Genomic DNA, 21,596 nt, shown 5'->3' on the forward strand with positions numbered 1-21,596 from the left:
TCTGTCCTGCTTGATCCTGTTCGAGACGACCAAGAACTCAAACTGCTCTCTGTACTCTGCTCACTCCAAGTAGCGATGTTTAACAAACAGTGGCAGCAGCCATGGTCTGCTTTTAAACTCATCCAGCTCAAAGGCATAACATCAGGCAAATAAACACAGAGAATAAAAGCAAGCTGCCCAGACGCTTCTGTCTGCACCAGTTGGGTCGGATGCCTTGGAAGGCAGTGTGGGGTGGTGGTAAGAATCGGCTGCCACAGCCTGGGTGCGCCTTTTCTCTCCTCAGTGTCTTTTGGGAATAAGCATAAGCCTTCAGTACCCCGTGTTTACATCTATAAAATCTGATCTATGAAATTTACCTACCCCAAAGGTCTGTTATGAGGATTGAGTAAGACAGTGGATAAAAAAGTGCTTTGCAAACTGCATGGTACTGTACAAACGTTAATGATTATTAATGTGTTCCAGATGACTCTGAAAGGCCTAATATCCCATAATTTTTGGCAGAATAAATTGTGGTTTCCATGAAGCATATAGGAACCCTAGATTTTGAAAAGACTTGTTATGATCCACTATCTTTGGGCCTTTTTGAGCACAAAGTGTCTTTTGGTCCTGTATTTCTTTGTGACAGTCATGATCTGAATTAGGTCACTGATTGTCACACTGCAGGGACAGAGTCCTGACTTCACCAATTCCTAGCTTTGAGACCCATCCTAGAGATGGACTGAAGATTTGGTTTGGGAGGTATGTGCATTGGCCATAATAAGGTGAGAAAAATGGATTTCTGAGTTAGGAAAGACAAGCTGATGTGTTCTTACATCTTCACACAAATGCCTCCATGGAAATTCATCCCATATAAAGATTATTTCAATAAGTATTCTGAAACAAATTTCAGCTCAAATTTCCAATTTCTGGAAATTCAGTCTGCAGTGAACCTGATTCATGACTTAAATAAAATTTTCAATTCATATTTTAAAACATCATAGATGTGACTTATGCTAGTTGTAGAGACATTTAAGCTGTACAGAGGGACATAAGCATAAAAGCCCCACACCCGATCCCATGTCCCAAAGATAACCATGGTTCAAAATCGTCTTGTGTATGCTTCCAGAAACTCTATGTACCTGTACTTTTTCATCTTGTATGTTTTGTACTTGTACTTCTTCATCTTGTACTTCTTACTATTAATGTATTCCTACTGCTTTGCAAAATTTTTTCCATTCCATCCTGTGTGTATACATAAACAGTGCATGGGAACATGCTCAGTCGCTTCAGCTGTGTCCAACTCTTTGTGACCCCGTGGACTGTAGCCCTCCAGGCTCTTCTGTCTGTGGGATTCTCCAGGCAAGAATACTAGAGTGGGTTGCCATGCCCTCCTCCAAAGGATCTTCTTGACCCGAGGATCGAACCCACATCTGCTGCAACTCCTACACTGCAGGTGGATTCTTCACCTGCTGATCCACTGGGGAAGCCCATATATATACAGTGTATATATGTATATACTATGTGTAGATTTCCTTATCTTAAATGAATGCATAGAATTGGGGTTTGGGGTTATTAAGTTTATCCAACAAATACCCCTAAGGACTTTTGAGTTATTATAAACTAGTTTTAGTTTTTATAAACTAGTGATATTCAAAGTGCTGTTTCATAGTAAGCTTTTACCAAAATACAAATCAATATACTGTTTTCTTAAGAAAGTCTTTCTATGAAAAAAAATTGTCACCTGAACTCATAGTGCTCTTAAAAGTGAGATTGATCTGCATTCTGGCCTCTGATCTCCTGGCAGACAAATAACAAGCCATCTATAGATTACCATCATTATGCAGACCGTATTTGAATAGCTCTGTATTTGTGTATATATGTCTTCAGCCACTTAAGCGTGCTCAGTTGCTTAGTCGTGTCTGACTCTTTGAGACCCTATAGACCGTAGCCCACCAGGCTCCTCTGTCCATGGGATTTTCCAGGCAAGAATACTGGAGTGGGTTGCCATTTCCTCCTCCAGTAGATCTTCCTGATTGAAGGATTGAACCTACGTGTCCTGTGTCTCCTGCATTGGTAAGTGGATTCTTTAACACTGAGCCACCTAGGAACCCCTCAGCCACTTATACATCTGTTGAATAGATAACTAGATGTGGAATTAATGTCAAACAATAGGTACGTTAAATTTTTGATGTTCGTTGCCAAATTACCATTTTAAACTTTTACCATTGTACACTTCTAACAATAGGGCATGAGTGTCCGTTTTCCTCCTCTTGATCAAAACATTGAATATTACTATGCTTTTCAATACTTGAGAATGTCACAAGTAAAAATTAAATCATTGTTTTAATGATGAGAGACATTATGCATAAGCTTATTGGCCATTAGTATTTCTATTCAGTGAACTGACTACCTGTCTGTCTGTTTTCCCTTTCTTTCTTTTGTCTTTGTGTATTTAAAACTTCATTACCATATCAGGAAGAGATGGCTGGACAGCATCATCAATGCAAGGAACATGAACTTGGGCAAACTCTGGGAGATGGGATGGACAGGGAGGCCTGAGGTGCTGCTCTCCATGGGGTTGCAAAGAGTTGGACATGACTGGGCAACTGAACAACAGCAACAACCTTGTCTACAATATAGGTTGCAAATATTTCCCCAGTTTTTAATATATTTTTACTTCCCTTATAATATTGAAAGGACTCCCCTGGTGGCTTAAATGGTAAAGTGTCTGCCTACAATGCAGGAGACCTGCGTTCGATCCCTGGGTCAGGAAGATCCCCTGGAGAAGGAAATGGCAACCCACTCCAGTACTCCTGTCTGGAAAATCCCATGGACGGAGGAGCCTGGTAGGCTATAGTCCATGGGGTTGCAAAGAGTCAGACACAACTGAGCAACTTCACTTTCACTTTATAATATTAAAAAAAATTTAGAACCTTAAACATCACATGTGCATACACCTACAGTGTGTAAGCAGGAACTACACGTATTTGGTCATCACAGATGCAATTAGGCTCTAGAGCCAGACTGTTGCGGTTCAAGTTCTATCTCTTCTGCTTAGTAGCTCTACAATCTTAGACAAGACACTTAACCTCAGCTTCCTCATCTGTAAAATATGAATCATAATGATACCTACTTCCTAGCATTGGGTTAAATTCGTTATATATACAAGAGCACTTATACCTGATACATAGTTAGTGCCTAGATGATAAAAAGATTCATCTAACTTTTCTGCTATTAGCTTTCTGGTTTATTTTTGTATGTTGACTCTTACTTCTATTGGCAATATATTTTGGCACTCAAAATGAGCTAGGCACTTCTAAAAATTAAATACTTATGTATTTAAATACTTAAATATTTATGTATATCTAATGAACTATGTATAAAATCTATATGAGGAAAACCACGAAACTCTGATGAACATAATCAAAGATCAAAGAAGAAGTAAAAAAGTTTGTTCCATGTTAATGATTGAAAAGACTCAATATTGTCAAGATGTCAGTTCTTCCCAATTTGATCTATAGATTCAAACAATCCCCAGGAAAATCCCACCAAGTTCTGTTGTGGATATTGACAAATTGATTCTAAAGTTTATATATAGAAGCAAAAAGACTCAGAATAGCCAACACAGCATTGAAGAAGAATTTAGTGGGAGGATAGACACTACCTGACCTCAAGACTTGCTGTCTAGCTCCAGTCATCAAGGCAGTGTAGTGTTGCTGAAAGCAGACAAATTCAACAGAGCAACAGAATAGAGAACCCGGAAATAGACTCACACAAATACAGTCAACTGATATTTGACAAAGGAGCAAAGCCAATGTTCAGTTCAGTTCAGTCTCTCAGCCGTGTCCGACTCTTTGTGACCCCATGAATAGCAGCACACCAGGCCTCCCTGTCCATCACCAACTCCCGGAGTTTACCCAAACCCATGCCCATCGAGTCGGTGATACCATCCAACCATTTCATCCTCTGTCATCCCCTTCTCCTCCTGCCCTCAATCTTTCCCAGCATCAGGGTCTTTTCCAATGAGTCAGCTCTTTGCATGAGGTGGCCAAAGTATTGGAGTTTCAGCTTCAGCATCAGTCCTTCCAATGAACACCCAGGACTGATCTCCTTCAGGATGGACTGGTTGGATCTCCTTGCAGTCCAAGGGACTCTCAAGAGTCTTCTCCAACACCACAGTTCAAAAGCATCAATTCTTCGGCACTCAGCTTTCTTCACATTCCAACTCTCACATTCAGCCATGACCACTGGAAAAACCATAGCCTTGACTAGACGGACATTTGTTGGCAAAGTAATGTCTCTGCTTTTTAATATGCTATCTAGGTTGGTCATAACTTTCCTTCCAAGGAGTAAGCGTCTTTTAATTTCATGGCTGCAATCACCAACTGCAGTGATTTTGGAGACCCCCAGAATAAAGTCTGACACTGTTTCCACTGTTTCCCCATCTATTTGCCATGAAGTGATGGGACCAGATGCCATATTCTTAGTTTTCTGAATGTTGAGCTTTAAGCCAAATTTTCACTCTCCTTTTTCACTTTCATCAAGAGGCTCTTTAGTTCTTCTTCACTTTCTACCATAAGGGTGGTGTCATCTGCATATCTGAGGTTATTGATATTTCTCCCGGCAGTCTTGATTCCAGCTTGTGCTTCCTCCAGCCCAGTGTTTCTCATGATGTACTCTGCATATAAGTTAAATAAGCAGGGTGACAATATACAACCTTGATGTACTCCTTTTCCTATTTGGAACCAGTCTGTTGTTGCATGTCAAGTTCTCACTGTTGCTTCCTGACCTGCATACAGGTTTCTCAAGAGGCAGATCAGCTGGTCTGGTATGCCCATCTCTTTCAGAATTTTCCACAGTTTATTGTGATCCATACAGTCAAAGGCTTTGGCATAGTCAATAAAGCAGAAATAGATGTTTTTCTGGAACTCTCTTGCTTTTTCGATGATCCAGCAGATGTTGGCAATTTGATCTCTTGTTCCTCTGCCTTTTCTAAAACCAGCTTGAACATCTGGAAATTCACGGTTCATGAATTGCTGAAGCCTGGTTTGGAGAATTTTGAGCATTACTTTACTAGCATGTGAGATGTGTGCAATTGTGTGGTAGTTTGAGCATTCTTTGGCATTGCCTTTCTTTGGGATTGGAATGAAAACTGACTAATGTAGTGGAGAAAAAACAGTCTTTTCAACAATTTGTGCTGGGAAAACTGGACATCCACATGCAAAGGAAAGAAAAGAATCTAGACAGAACTTTTATGCATTCACCAAAATTAATTCTAAATGGATCACTGATCTAAATGTGAAATGTAAAACTATAAAACTCCTAGAAGATAACGTAAGAGAAAACCTTGATGACCTTGGGTATGGTGATGAATTTTTATATACATGAACAAAGACATGATACATTTAAAAAAATGCTAAACTGTACTTCATTAAAATTTAAAACTTCTGAAAGACAGTGCCAAGAGAATGAGAAGACAAGTCGCAGACTGGGAGAAAATATTTGCAAACAACATGTAATGAAAGACTCTTGTCCAAAGAACACAGAGAACTCTTAAGTTCAATAAGAAAACAAGCTGATTTAAAAATAGGCTAAAGATCTTAAGAGACACCTCACCAAAGAAGATATACAGATGGCAAATGAGCATATGAAAAGATGCTTCACATCATATGCAATTAAAACCATAATGAGATACCACTACACACCTATCAGAATGGCCAAAACCAGAATAGTGACATCACCAAATGCTGGTGTGTATGTGAAGCAACAGGAACTCTCATCCATAGCTGGTGGGAATGCAAAATGGTACAGTCACTCTGGAAGACAATTTGGTGGTTCCTTATAAAACGAAACATATTCTTACCATATGAATCAGTTATTGTGCTCCTTGATAGATATCCAAAGAGGCTGAAACCTTGTCCACACAGAAACCTGCACATGGATGGTTATAGCAGTATTATTCACAATCACCCAAACTTGGAAGCAACCAAGAGGTTTTTTAGTAATTGGATAGATAAATATCAGGCTTCCTGGTAGCTCAGTTGGTAAAGAATCTGCCTGCAATGCAGGAGACCCTGGTTCAATTCCAGGGTTGGGAAGTTCCCCTGGAGAAAGGATAGGCTACTCACTCCAGTATTCTTGGGCGCTCTTGGTGGCTCAAATGATAAAGAATCCACCTGCCATGTGGGAGACGTGGGTTTGATCCCTGGGTTGGGCCCTGGAGGGGCGGAATCCACTGGGGAATCCCCATGGACAGAGGAGCCTGGTGGGCTACAGTCCGTGGGGTCACAAAGAGTCAGACACGACTGAGCGACTAAGCACACAGATTAATATCATGTGGTACCGACAATGGAATATGGTTCAGCACTGAAAAGAAATGAACTATCAAGCTATGAAAAGACCCGGGAGTAAATTTAAATGCATATCACTAAGTGAAAGAAGTCAATCTGAAAAGGCAATATACTGTATTATTCCTACTGTATGACGTTCTGCAAAAGGCAAAACTATGGAGATAGGAAAAAAGATTAGAGGTTGCCATGGGTTGGGAGACAAGGAAGAATGAACAGGCAAGGCACAGATGAAGTTTTAGGGCAATGAATATACTCTGCAAGGTGCTGCTGGGCTGTGCTCAGTCGTGTCCGACTGCGGGCCCATGGACTGTAGCCCACCAGGCTCCTCTGTCCATGGGATTTCTCAAGTAAGAGCACTGGAGTGGGTTGCCATTTCCTTTTTCAGTCTAGTCCATTTCTTCATAGGAGACAATAAGTCTTGAAGTCATGAAACTAAATGCTCCATGGGATTTCCCTCTTTTCCTGTGACCTGCTCAAGACCCAAGCCCTGGTCTTCTAAAGTAAGAGATTATTCACTGGCTATTTTAGGATTTTGTTTCACTCACTTTTAGGCAATCTATATCCTGCTTGAGATGTAGAGAAGTCTATGCATTAGTTCTCACATCACCCCTCAGAATGATCCCCGTGTCTCTGTACACATCACACAGTCTTCATGTTCCCTGGTCGTGTCGAAGCCAAGTTTCATCAAAGATGAAGCTTTGCTCTCTGTTTTTCTTCTTGTTGGAACTTGTGGGAAACCCTGGCAAAGGGAGTCAAGTAAATATAACTTTGTTCTGTCATCTTCTAACAGAGGTCTCAGGAGGAATTGCAGTCTTAGTATTTTTCTTTATTGTAGTCTTAGAAATAACCTGGTTCTGATGTTTTGTTTTTACTTTCTTTTTTCTACCTTTGCTAGATTTGTGGGACTCTCCGGCACTAACCCCCCTTTCTGCCTGATAGTATCACGTTACCTAGAAATGACTTCTCCCTTCAAACAGCCTGAGTCTTGCCTTGTGTGTCACCGACCCCCTGAGGTCAATAATGAATGGAGTGGCCACGAAGAAGTGATAACCTCTATTTCCTGTTCACTTGCTCACAGGCGGTTAAGCTTTAAATGTGTGCTGTAAAATCTCTTCAACCAACAAGCCCAACCATTTATCACTACAGTCTTAACTACCTCTGCTTTTTTGGATATCTTAACTCCCCAAAGGACTGTCAATTTAACCATAACTACCTAACAACTGCCAAGCCTCACTTTATGAGCTGCTGTTGAGAGTTTAGCTATTTAAGGCTGATTTTTAAAAATTTTTATTGGCACCTCATGGCGTTTGCTTGATTTACTGTGTTGTAAATAACCACAAATTAGGAACATTTCTTTAAGGTGTAGGTAAAGATTAAAATGGATACTGAATTGTCTTCTTTCCATGTTTATTAAATCCTTGCCGGGTCACTCTTCCAAGTCTGATCAGTTCTAAAAGGTCATCTGTGGTCAGTCTTGATGGAGACCTCTCTGGGTTCCTAAGGCAGAACTCTTTTCTTCCTTAGCCTCATCTGTAAGCAGCTGCTACTCCACCAGCCTTGGTGTCTTTTCTTAAAGCAAAGCCTTTGATGACATACATGACTTCACACATCTTATCGAGGACCTTGTGTTTTTGCAAAGGTATCCAAAGTGGGGGAAATGCAATGGTAAAAAAAGAAAAGAGAGACTTTGAACATTATTTAGCCACAAAAAGGAGTGAAATTTCTGACACATGCTATAACATGGATGAACTTTGAAGACAATGAGTAACATAAGCCAAACACTAAAGGACAAATGTTGTATGACTGCCCTTGAGGTTCCTAGAATAAGTGAATTCATAGGGACAGAAAGTGGATTTTATAGGTTAATCAGCAAGCTCCAGGAGTTGATGATGGACAGGGAAGACTGGCATGCTGCAGTCCATGGGGCTGAAAAGAGTCTGACAAGACTGAGCGACTGAACTGAACTGAACTGAGGGGCTGCAGAGGGAGGGGGCAATGGGGATTTACTGCTTCTTTGGGGAGCAATGAAGTTTTGGAAATAGATAGTTGTGATAGTTATGCAATGTTGTGAATCGAGTTGATGTCACTTAACTGTGCATTTTAAAACACTTTCCATGGTTCGTAAAAAGACTTACCTAAAACTGAAATGGCAGGATGTCATTTCAGGACTTCCACTTCCTCCACCCCTTCTGAGGGAGCCATGAGGGTCCTGCCCGGGACCCCTTCTCCTCACTCAGAAAGAAAGGCTCTTGGACTATGTCTTAGTGGCTCTCTCACCATCACCCTCCCCACCCTCCCCATTCCTGGTTCTCCCTCCTGGAGGGGCCCCACTTGACTCCTCGCTCCCACCCTTGCCCACCGCGAAGTCCCTCTGCTCACTTCTGGAGTGTCCTCCACCCCCCAACCCACCCCCAGCCACGGGAAAGTGGCTGTGACAATTCCCACCAGCTGAGATTTAATAAAACACACTTCCCCAGTTCCACGCTGGCTCTGAGACCTCTGGGCAGAGACCACCGTGGCTCCCGTCCCCCTGCAGCCCCTCGGAAGGGGCCAGTTTGCTGTGGTTTTACTGCTAGAAGCAAGAGGCAGGTCCAGGCCATGGACGGGCAGGGCCTCAAGAGCAGCAGTGGGGCGCAGACCAACCAAGACGGAGAAAGCCCTAAACAGTGCTTGCAGAAGACCTCTCTTCTTTCTAAACCACGATTGAGGTGGGGGCAACTGCTGCAGCAGAAGCCCAGGCCAGGGGTCAGCTCTGCCAGAGCAGGAAAAACAGGAAACCGTCTCACCACAGCAGTGACAGGACAGAGGTCGGCCGGGTGGGAGATCTGTGCAGAAGCCATGGCACAGAACTAGGGGTGCGGGGGGAGGGAATCCTTATTAATTCAAGAAATGAGTCATCGAGTGGACGGAGGTTTAGCGAATTTGCTTTCGGATAATGGGAGTGTCTAGCCCAGCAATTCCCCCTTAGAACCAACACTGGTTCTTATAAGTGGATTTTCAGATTTCTCAAAAAGGTCGAATGCGTCACATAACCACAGCAGGAGAGAAGTAGTATGCCAAAAGCACTGATTAAATAGTAAAGTTCTTGTACTCAGTTGTGACAAAGAGGTTCCAGGGAACGCAGGAAGTGGAGTTTTATTGCATATATCTGCTTGAATTAGGTAAGAATCATCAGAGGAACTTTCGCATGAGCAGGTGGAGGTGGTAAGAAGTGGCAGAGCTTCTGAGGCAGCATGGCTGCCAGAGCCACAAATGTGCAGGAGCATAAAGGGGGCTGCCTGTTAGCCTAAGAAAAACATCATTAGGAAGGAAATCTGCTACTGAGAGCTCCACCATCGTATATCATGCACCCCCAAAGCCAAATACATTGGAAAGTTTTGTTTATCCACTGTCTGGAATTTTCCATACTTTTTGCCATTGGCCAATGGAGAAACAGCCTCAGCTTCAAGCTGGCTCATTAAGACCTTTCAGAAAGGAGCCAGTGGATTTTAGCATTTCACCCCAGAGGGAAGGTTCCTGATCACGTTAAACCAGAGTGGAGCTGACTGCTTCCTGTGCTGTTCGCTCAGATCAAAGCCCAACAAACGGCACTAAAGAACCTGGGATTACATTTCACTCCCTTTTCCGCCACTGTTGTCCCCAAACAGCCTACACAGGCTCGCTGCTTCTCTGCCTGGACTGCGTGCTTCTGTTTTACCGCCTCATGTCTCCTTAGTTGTTTGCCCATCCCCCTCCGCCTTTCCCTCCTTTTTCCTTGGTGTTTCTGTCTCAGAGTTGAAGTCAGGGCTCTGGTGATCAAAGCAAACACAACGCACACAATACACAAAACTCCAGCCCCTCAAGTGTGAGACCTTCTTTCTGAAAACTCCACCTTACTATCTTTGGGGACCTTGTAGAATGAAAATGACAGGATTGCTGTTGTGTTTTAATACGGTTTTACTGTTGAATCCACAAGGGTTGGAGTGCACCCCGGTTGGTGGGTGGAGTCTCACTGGAAAGATGGAGAGATTCCTGGGCCAACTTCTTTGGGAAAGAAGCTTGATCCTCAGAAAGGAAATTGGAACCGAGAGCACGAACCCAGTTAGGTGTAAAAGAGGGTTTGGCTTTTCTTGGTCTGGACATCACAGGGTCTGAGATCCAGGGGACGCTCCTAAATGGTGGTTGTTAAATGTGGTGTTTTCAAACTGACTCCTAGGAAAGGAAGTTGAAAAGCAAGGCTGGATGTGACATTCTGGGTCCCCCACGTGGCTGTGACCTTGGGCCACAACTCTACTTCACAAAGCAAGCAGACTGCCTCCCCTTTCAGTGTTTTCTACGTTTATTTCCCTTTGGTAATCCCATCCATGATCAGAGGATTCTTAGGGAGTCAAGGAAAGAATCTCATTGCAGATGTTTAGGTATGAGTGTCTTAAGGATTTAGTGAATCCCTGAGGTTGCATGACTGTATGGATGATGCTCTGTGGCAGGGACAGACTCAGGGTATCTTGTCAAAATGGGAGTCCTCTGCTGATATTAAATTTATTACAGAAGTTAGGATTTCTTTTGCCTTCTCCTTCCAGTTCATTTAATGATCTCCTTCCTTCCCCAAATATTTTCAGCCAGCTACTAACTTTTGCTCAATAGAGTAAACTCTGAAGAAACGATATCTTATTCTAGCCAGCAACCACGCCCCACAGAATCTGCAATTAGGGTATTCCGCCACTAGGTGGAGTAGTGCTGTAACTTTTCCTGGAAACCGGTAGCTTTAAAACCCTGGTCCTGACCAGCTATGTCAAAATGGACTGGGATCTTTTTATTTAAAAAAAAAAAAAAAAAAAATTTACAGATTCTTAGGCCCTGTCCCAGATACACTCAATAAATCTCTGAGAACAGGATTCATGACTTTCTGTTTAACTGTTCTCAGGTGAAATCAGATTCACAATTGCTTTTTAAAATTCCTGGTACAAACTGAAACATTTTTTTTATAATCCAACTTTTTTTTTTAAATTTCACCAAAGGTCCCTCCGATTTATAACACATCCATTTTGCATTTACCAAAATATATTAATAGAACTTGTTGCTAAGTCTACAAAGATAGCTTCTAAAACTATTTTCTCAGAATAATTTTTCTTCCTTTTCTCTTCATTTTGACAAATATTTTAAGCTGCGAGGTGTGTTAAGTTGCTTCAGCCGTGTCCGACTCTTTGTGACCCGATGGACCATAGCCTGTCAGGCTACTCTGTCTAGGGGATTCTCCACGCAAGAATACTGGAGTGGGTTGTCATGCCCTCTTCCAGGGGATCTTCCAAACCCAGGGATGGAACCCACATCTCTTACTTCTCCTGCATTGGCAAGTGGATTCTTTACCACTAGCACCACCTAGGAAGCCCCATCTTCCATATCACCAACTTGATATTCCAAGAGAGGAATTTGGATCTTTGCATTCGTTTTGTATCTCATAGCGTTCTTCCTTATCCCATTTCGCTTTTTCAGAAAATCTCAGCTTGATGACTGATTTCGGTCCTATTTCATAGATTCCACATTTTCTTAAATTTTGAGTCTTGGCTACTTTTTTCTGCAATAAATCTTTTTATAAAATTAGGTTCCCTCTACCCTTTGGACTACTGTGTTCTTCTTCCTAGAGAATTTCTTCCTAAGGCCTGTGTGAGTCAGAATTCAATCAGGAAAACATAAACCTCCTGGATATTTCAAACAGGCAAGTTACAGAGGGAGAATCTGCAGGTGGTGACAGAGGTCAGACAGGAACGCTGAGGTGCCGCCCAGGGCGGAGGGTAAGAGCGGAGGTGCTGGTGGAGGATGGAATGGGCTGCCTGGGGAAGCCGGAGCCTCGGCCACCTGACGTTTGGGGAGGTGTGGGGGGCTGGCGGGGGGCAGTGCTGGCACAGGCAGGGGAGAGGAGCCAGTGTGGTGGGAGCCTGAGCCCCTATCAGGGGCCTCAGCCTTCCTCCTCCCTTCTCCCACCTGCCGCCTCTCATCAGCATCTCCAGGGACCAAGATAGCCCTGGAGGCAGAGCAGTGGATCCAGGAGCTCGGCCTCATGGTCCCTGCCTCCCGGTTTCCTTTCTCCTCTTCTGAACAATGAGGGTTCTATATGGAGCCAGTATTTGTGCCAAAAGGATTCCTCTCGGAAGGCGCCGTGCTTCCTACTGGCAGCTCACCTGGGGGGATGAGGAGAGGACTGACCCTCCAGGAGAGGCTCTGGGGGGCCTCTGTGAAGCCCCCCCACCCACGCCACCCATCACCCCCATTCCCAGGGCCTGGTCCACAGTCTCCCCCCTCTCCAAGGTCTGCAGCTTTTTCTCCTCCGGCTCAGTCCCCCTGGGGCTGCAGCCCTGGACCTGGACAATCTCTTCCTGCTCAGCCTCTGCCTGATGCTGTGGCCAGAGAAACCTGAGGATGCGCGGGCCCCCAGACCGTCCGCCCTGCCCTGGCCTGGCTCCTCCTGAAGAGAGCACGATGACAGAGACCCTCACCCCTGCTGCAGAGACATCCCCCTCCCCCCGCGGTCTTTCCAGACACGGGCCCTGAGCTGGGGGGCCAAAAACGACTCCCGCCAGGGCTCCCCTTCTCTGTTTGGGTCATCTCTCCTCCTCCTTGGACTCAGAGGATATTCGTGGACTTTGTGATCCTCTCTGTGTACTTCCTGCAAGACCCTTGTGGAAAATCTGCTTTAACTATATGTTTTTGGAGCACAGTCATTGCACACAAATCATAAGAATGCTTGTTGGTGTAGATAAATTTGAGGTTCCAACTGACAATATACCATTCCTTTATAAACTGCAATGTCTGACACAAGTGGCAAATCATAACTGAAGATTCTCTGTCTCTGCTTGTATATGATTCCGTACTGTGACTGTGACCGTTTTTATTAGACTGTGCCCGTTTTTATTAGACTGTGCCTTGTGGTGACCTAGTCAAAGTTCTGCAGGTCAGGAGATGCGTCGAGTCTGAAGAGCGACCTGAAGCCTGTTGGAAGGACCGGCAGAAGCATCAGCTGCTCGCACAGGCGTCCTTCATGGAACTGCTGGGCTCTTCAGAAGCTCTGGCTCACAGTGGCCGAGCTGGACAGGCAAGTCTGTCTCCGTGAGCAAACACAGCCAAGTCAGCAACTGCCAAACTTGGTCTCTATCACAAAAGTCCCCAGAGAGCCTGAAACTCATTTCGAGCTCTTTCAGGGAGAACACGTTCGAGGAACACGACTGGCCCCGGACGGCACCTTTAAAATAACAACGTTCCATTAGCTGTGAACACTAAGGAAAACATTTCTCCCAAATGTTTTTAACCAACCTCCAACAGAGCGTCGCCTTATGCAGCCGCCCTGGCTGAAACACTGCTTTCGTTCTGTGAGGAGCTGTAGGGCCTCCTGCAGACTCGCAGGGCATGGCCCTTTGCAGCTGTTTTAGGAGCAACGCTGACTGGGAATTCTTCACACCATTTGTAATATTCTTTGGCTCTGTTTCATAGAAATGTGTACCAGAATGAAAGCAATGGTAAGACGAATATGGGTTTACTATTGAAATTCCAGTCTTCCTTCAAAAACATAATTATGAGCATTTACTAGATCCATGCATTGTTATAGGTGCTGGCAACACGAAGGTTAAGATTTCCCATGAAATCTATTCTCATGACGCTCACATTCTAATGTGGAGAGAAAGATAGTAAACAAGAAAACATACACACGAACAAAATAATTCCAGCTTCTGCTGGATTATGTGAAGGACTGCGTCAGGTATAGAAGAGCATGAGGAGTTGGGGCGGGACTACACTTAACAAAAGTAGTCAGGAATGTTTAGTTCAAGCATTTCACTGAGTAGAGTATTTAATGATGTGAAAATTAAATAAAATTCAGAATTTAGCATCCACAAAGTTTTATTGGCACATAGCCATGTTTATGTATTGTCTATCGCTAACTTGTGCTCTGGGGCTTCCCTGGTATCTCAGTAGTAAAGAATCCACCTTCCAATGCAGGAGATGTGGCTTCAATCCCTGGGTCTGGAAAATCTCCTAGAGAAAGAAATGGCAACCCACTCCAGTATTCTTGCCTGGCCAATCCCGTGGACAGAGGAATCTGGTGGGCTACAGTCCATGGGGGTCACAAAAGAGTCAGACACGACTTTTTGACTAAACAACAACTTGTGCTATAACACCAAAGTTGAATCATTACAATAGAGTCAGTATAGCCTGTGATGCCATTTTCACTTTATTTTATTTTTACATTTTTACATATACTTTGTGCTTCTTTACAAAAATAGTTTTCTAATGTGGCCTAGATTTAAGGAAATAAAATGGAAATGTAAGGAATGCAGATGTGCTCAGTCGTGTTTGATTCTTTGAGGTCCTGTGGGTTGTGGCCCTCCAGGTTCTTGTGTCCATGGAATTTTCCAGGCAAGAATACTGGAGTGGGTAGCCATTTCCTGCTCCAGGGGATCTTCCCAACCCAGTGAGTGAACCTGCGTCTCTTGCATCTCCTACATTGGCAAGCAGATTCTTTACCACTAGCACCACGTGGGAAGCCCAATGAATCAGTTCAGTTCAGTTGCTCAGTCATGTCCGACTCTTTGTGACTCAATGGACTGCAGCACAAGGGACTCCCAAGAGTCTTCTCCAACATCACAGTTCAAAAGCATCAATTCTTTGGCCCTCAGCTTTCTTCATAGTCCAGCTCTCACATCCATCCATGACTACTGGAAAAATCATAGCTTTGACTGGACAGACCTTTGTTGGCAAAGTAATGTCTCTGCTTTTTAATATGCTGTCTTGGTTGGTCATAACTTTTCTTCCAAGGAGCAAGCATCTTTTAACTTCATGTCTGCAGTCAACATCTGCAGTGAGTTTGGAGCCCAAGAAAATAAAGTCCATCACTGTTTCCATTGTTTCCCCATCTATTTGCCATGAAATGATGGGACCGGATGCCGTGATCTTAGTTTTCTGAATGTTGAGTTTTAAGCCAAATTTTGACTCTCCTCTTCCACTTTCATCAAGAGGCTCTTTAGTTCTTCCTCGCTTTCTGCCAAAAGGGTGGTGTCATCTGCATATCTGAGGTTATTGATGCCCAAAGAATGCAGATACTTAATTGTTAAAATTGAGAGTGTTGTGACTTTAAGTGTGAGCATTAGCACAAAAATTGGGAAAATATTCTCTCAGTATTCAAAAACTATTATATAGTTCAACAAAGAAATTCTCACATCCTTACCAAACAAGTAAAGATCTGGCATTCTTCCATGTTGCTTCACTTTTTTCTTAATCAAAATAAACAAAATTGTCAACTGACATTCATGATGTGAGTGATTCCTTTGCTGAGTCAGACAGTTCAGTTCAGTCGCTCAGTCGTGTCTGACTATTTGAGACCCCATGAATCGCAGCACGCCAGGCCTCCCTGTCCATCACCAATTCCCGGAGTTTACTTAAACTCATGCCCATCGAGTCGGTGATGCCATCCAGCCATCTCATCCTCTGTCAGATAGTAACCAAACATTATTCCTAGCCTGATTTTATTGACACTATTTCTGGAAATAGTATAAAAATAGAGAGTGGAGGACTGACATCAGGGAAGATAGTAGGGTAAGAATCTCCAGAAATTCATTTCTCTACCTTCACAACGATTGTCCTGTGAGGATCTGTCTGATGTATCTAATTTGCAACGCTTGAGTCTATTCAAAAGCTTGCAGCTTCCAGGGGAAGTCTTGGTCTGTAAACTGAGGTTAATTTTAGTCGATAACAGCTATTAGTAGGGTAATGGCTACCAAGGCCCCAGCCCCAGCCCCATGGCAGGCAACCATGACAACAAAAGTAATTCCTGGGAACCAGAGTAGCCAAGAAGCCAAGAAGGACCTTGCAAATATTGGGGATCTGTGTTCTGATCTCTGATTGCTGTTTCTGATCATAAAGTTGCAGACGCAGAAGTGGGCCACCATTGTTGCAAGACACATCCATTGACTGCAGTGGGTTCCAGTGAATTTAAAGAAACAGTCTCTACTCTTCATTTTCTCCTTTTTTTCCTTCTGGGAGCCTAACATTTAAGGATTAGGACATTTAAAAGCAACCACATACCCCAGGCAATTTATAAAGTCATTACATATGCCCAAGGGAAAGACACAGACTCAGAAAAAAAAAAAAATCTGAGATCTTACGGTTATGCCTCATGCTATTCCCAGGCAGAGATGCCCTATGAGAATTTTTGAAGCAAACCCTGGGGAAGGGGATGAATATGATTTCCAGAGTTACCACATTGTAAGATTTATAAATTCAGTTTTAAATAAAAAAATTACAAGGCATGTAAGGAAATAGGAAAATATGGCCCATTCAAAGGAAAAAGTAGATCAAAAGAAAATACCTTTGAAGAAGATCAGATGGCAGACTTACCAGAAAGATTTTAAAACAACTGTCTTAAAGATTATCAAAGAGATAAAGAATGATATAGATAAATTCAAGAAACTGATGTAGGAACAAAATGTAAATATACAAATATATAGAAAAGTTTTAGAATTGAAAATTGCAATAACTGAAATGAAAAATTCACTAGAGGGACTCAAATGTGGATTTGAGCAGGCAGCAAAAATAACGTGAATTTAAAGAAAAAAAAAAAACAACCTAAAATATCAAATCTGAGAAACACAAAACCAAAAGAATGAAGAAAAGTGAACAGAGCCCAAGGAACCTATGGGACTTATCAAGAAGATCAACATATGCATTGTGAGAGTTTCATAAGTAGAAGAGAGAGGAAGGGGCAGAGAGATTATTGAAGAAGTAATGGCCAAAAACTTCCTGAATATGATACAATATGTGAATCTACAAACCCAAGAAGCTTGATGAATTGCAGGTATGATAAACTTAAAGAGACCCTCCAAGAGACACATTATAATCAAACTGTCAAAAGACAAAGAGATAATCTTGAAGATTCAAGAGACAATTAACATGCTCCTTACCAGCAGATATCTTATCAGAAACCTTGGAGGACAGAAGGCAGTGGGATGATATATTCAAAGTGCTGAAAGAAGTGACTTTTGACTGAGAATCTTACATCCAGCATAACTGTCCTTCAAAACATGAGGGAGAATTTAAGATATTCCTAGATAAACAAAAATGGAAGGAATTTATTACTGCAAGACTTACCTTAGAAGAAATACTAAAGGGAGTCCTTCATGTTGAAATGAAGGCATACTAGACAGTATCTAGGAGTCACATGAAGAAATAAAGCTCTCTAGTGAAGAGAGGTTTATGGGCAATCATAAAAACTAGTTTTATTGTGATCTTGGTTTGTAACGCCACTTTTTAATTTCTACATAATTCATTTAAAATTTACTAGGCTGTGTTTCTGGACACACAATGTCAAAAAGATGTAATTTTTGACGTCAGTAACTGAAAGGAGATAGGGACAGAATTATATTGGGACGGAGTTTTTGTATGCTATTGAAGTTAACATCAAATTAGAGTGCTATAACTTTAGGGTGTTAAATGCAATGCCCAGGGTAACCACAAAGAAAATATCTGTAGAATATATACTAAAGAAAATGAGGATGGAATTTGAGCATTTTATTGCCCCCCCCAAAATCAAACACAAAAGAAGATAGAAATGAAGGATATGAGCAACAAAAAGTTATAAGATACATAGAAAACAAATGACAAAATGGCAGAAGTCCTTCTTATCAGTGATAACTTTATGTATAAATGGATTAATCTGTCCAATCAAAAGCACAGATTGGCAGAATTGGTTTTAAAAAATGATCCAACTATATCCTATATCCCACAAAGACTCACTTTAGATCCAAAAACACAAATAGCTTAAAAAGTGAAAAGATGAAAGAAGGTATTCCATGAAAATAGTAACTAAAAGAGAGCTGGGATGACTATAGAAATCAGACAAAGTAGAATTTAAATCAAAAAAATTTACAAGAGACAAAGAAAGAACCTATATATTGTAAGAGACAAAGAAGGAAACTATATATTAACAACAAAAGACATAAAAAACTGTAAACAAAGGTGCATAATAATTCATCCAACAACAATAGTATGCACAAATTATCCTCAAGTGCCCATGGAACATTCTTCAATGTTAGATAGGTCATAAGTTAGTCTCAATAGATTTAAGAAGATAAATATACAGAGTTTCTTCTCCAACCACAAGTAGATGAAATTAGAAATCACTAACAAAGGAAAACTGGAAAATTTACAAATATGCGGAAATTAAACAACATACTCTTAAACAACTAATGGGTCAAAGATCAAATCACCAGGGAAAATAGAAAATATCTAGAGATGAATGAAAACAAAAGCACAACATATCAAAACTTATTTGATATAGCAAAAGCAAGGCTAAGAGTAAAATATATCTATTAACTTACATTTAAAAAGAAGATTCCAAATCAACAACCTAACTTTATATCTAAAGTGACTAGAAAAAAGCAAACTAAACCCAAAGCTAGTGGAAGAAAGGAGAGATAGAACAAAGATAAATAGAGACTGGAGAAAGAGAAAATTAATAGAATCAAATTTTTTTTTTTTATTGAAAAGATCAACAAAATTGACATTGACTATGCAGATGACACCACCTTATGGCAGAAAGTGAAGAGGAACTAAAAAGCCTCTTGAAAGTGAAAGAGGAGAGTGAAAAGTTGGCTTAAAGCTCAACATTCAGAAAACTAAGATCATGGCATCTGGTCTCATCACTTCATGGGAAATAGATGGGGAAACAGTGGAAACAGTGTCAGACTTTATTTTTGGGGGCTCCAAAATCACTGCATATGGTGATTGCAGCCATGGAATTAAAAGAGACTTACTCCTTGGAAGGAAAGTTATGACCAATCTAGATAACATATTAAAAAGCCAAGACATTACTTTGCCAACAAAGGTCCATCTAGTCAAAGCTATGGTTTTTCCAGTGATCATGTATGGATGTGAGAGTTGGAATGTGAAGAAAGCTGAGCCCTGAAAAATTAATGCTTTTGAACTGTAGTGTTGGAGAAGACTCTTGAGAGTCCCCTGGACTGCAAGGAGATCCAACCAGTCCATCCTAAAGGAGATCAGTCCTGGGTGTTCATTAGAAGGACTGATGCTGAAGCTGAAACTCCAATCCTTTGGCCACCTCATGCAAAGAGTTGACTCATTGGCAAAGACCTTGATGCTGGGAGGGATTAGGGACAGGAGGAGAAGGGGACGACAGAGGATAAGATGGCTGGATGGCATCACTGACTCGATGGGCATGAGTTTGAGTAAACTCCGGGAGTTGGTGATGGTCAGGGAGGCCTGGCATGCTGTGATTCATGGGGTCGCAAAGAGTCGGACATGACTGAGAGACTGAACTGAACTGAACTGAACTGAGAGCAAATTTGGAGAAGGCAATGGCAACCCACTCCAGTACTCTTGCCTGGGAAATCCCATGGATGGAGGAGCCTGGTAGGCTATAGTCCACGGGGTTGCTAAGAGTCGGACACGACTGAGCAACTTCACTTTTACTTTTCACTTTCATGCATTGGAGAAGGAGATGGCAACGCACTCTAGTATTTTTGCCTGGAGAATCCCAGGGACGGGAGCCTGGTAGGCTGGCATCTATGGAGTCGCACAGAGTCAGACACGATTGACATGACTTAGCAGCAGCAGCAGCAGCAGAGCAAATTTAGACAAAACTAGAAAAAATTTAACTAGAGCACCACGAACGAAAAGGGTAAGGCTAAAAATACTAAAATCAGATGTTAAAGTGAGGATAATACTACTGATTTACAGAAATAATAAGAAATATAAAAAGCACTGAAATAATTGTATGCCAACAAGTTGGATGAAACGAATTATTTCTTAAAAACACAAAACCTGACAAGACTAATTCACAACAAATAGAAAATCTGCAGAGACCTATAACATATCAGTATGGAAATAGAATCAGTAATCAAAAATTCCCAACAACAAAAGTAAAAAAAACCCTGTACCTGATGGCTTCACTAATGAATTATACCAAACATTTAAAAAAAGAACAATAGTCCTACTCAAATGCTTCCCAAAAACTGAAGAGGAAGAAACTCTTCCTCACTCATTCTATGAGGCCAGAATTACTCTGATACCCAACCCAGACAAAGACACTACAAACAAAACTACAGACTTATATCCCTGATGAATACTAACACAGCAATCCTCAAAAATATACTAGCAAACCAAACCCAAAAGCATATTAAAAAATTATGCACTATGACCAAGTGGGATTTATTCCTGGGGTCTCAGGGCACTTAAACATGCAATAATTAATCAGTGTGATACACCACATTCACAGAATGAAGGGGAAACCCAACATTATTATCTCCATTCATGCAGAAAAATATTGAAAAAGTGCAACCCTTTACTGATAAAAACACTCAAAAACTAGGAATGGAAGGAAACTACTCAACACATCAGCTTTTGCTTGAAAGTAAATCAGAATCAAGTTTCTCTCACTTCCACCGTTACCATCCCTGTGTGAACCTCCATTCTGTCTCATCCACAGACACTTCAATAGCTGGTCTCCTTGCTTCATTCCTGGTCTGTTTTCAAAATGGAAGTCAAAAAGATCCTGGCAACATTTAAATCACATTTAACATTTAAATCGTGTTAAAATTTTAGCATTGTTAAATGTTAAATTTTTAACATTTAAATCGTGTCCCTTCTTTCCACAAACCCCTCTCATGGCTTCCCATCTCACATGAGGAAAAAGCTCGAGTCTTCATTATAACCTCCATGGCCTCTGAGACCTCTCTTAAAACATCTTGGGCGGCTCTTGGCCTCAATCCGCAGCTCCAGCCGCTCTATCAGGCACCTTCCTGCCTCACAGCCTTCCCCTAGGGATTCCATCTGCTGAAACTCTCCTGTTCAAGTGCTCCAGGTCTATCCTCAAGTGTCACTTTCTCAGTGAAAACTTCCCTGGTTACCCCATCTAAAACATCAACCACCTCCATCCATCCTGACATCCTTATCCCTGCCTCAGTTTTAAGTCTTAGCTTTCACCACTAGGGCTTCCCAGGTGGCACTAGTGGTAAAGAATTCTCCTGCCAATGCAGGAGACTCGAGAGACCCAGGTTCAATCCCTGGGTCAGGGAGAGCCCCTGGAGAAGGAAATGGCAACCCACTCCAGTATTCTTGCCTGGAGAATTCCATGGACTGAGGAGCCTGGTGGACTACAGTCCATTGCACCACTAAGAGTCGGGTACTATAACCAACAGGAAAGCAGGATTTGGGGTGTCTGTTTTGCTTTCTCTCTTTGTATCACTATGTCCTCAACACTTGAGCAGCTCCTGGCACCCAGTGCTC

Source organism: Cervus canadensis, chromosome 10, assembly GCF_019320065.1.
Source record: "Cervus canadensis isolate Bull #8, Minnesota chromosome 10, ASM1932006v1, whole genome shotgun sequence".
NCBI classification, from domain to species: Eukaryota; Metazoa; Chordata; class Mammalia; order Artiodactyla; family Cervidae; genus Cervus; species Cervus canadensis.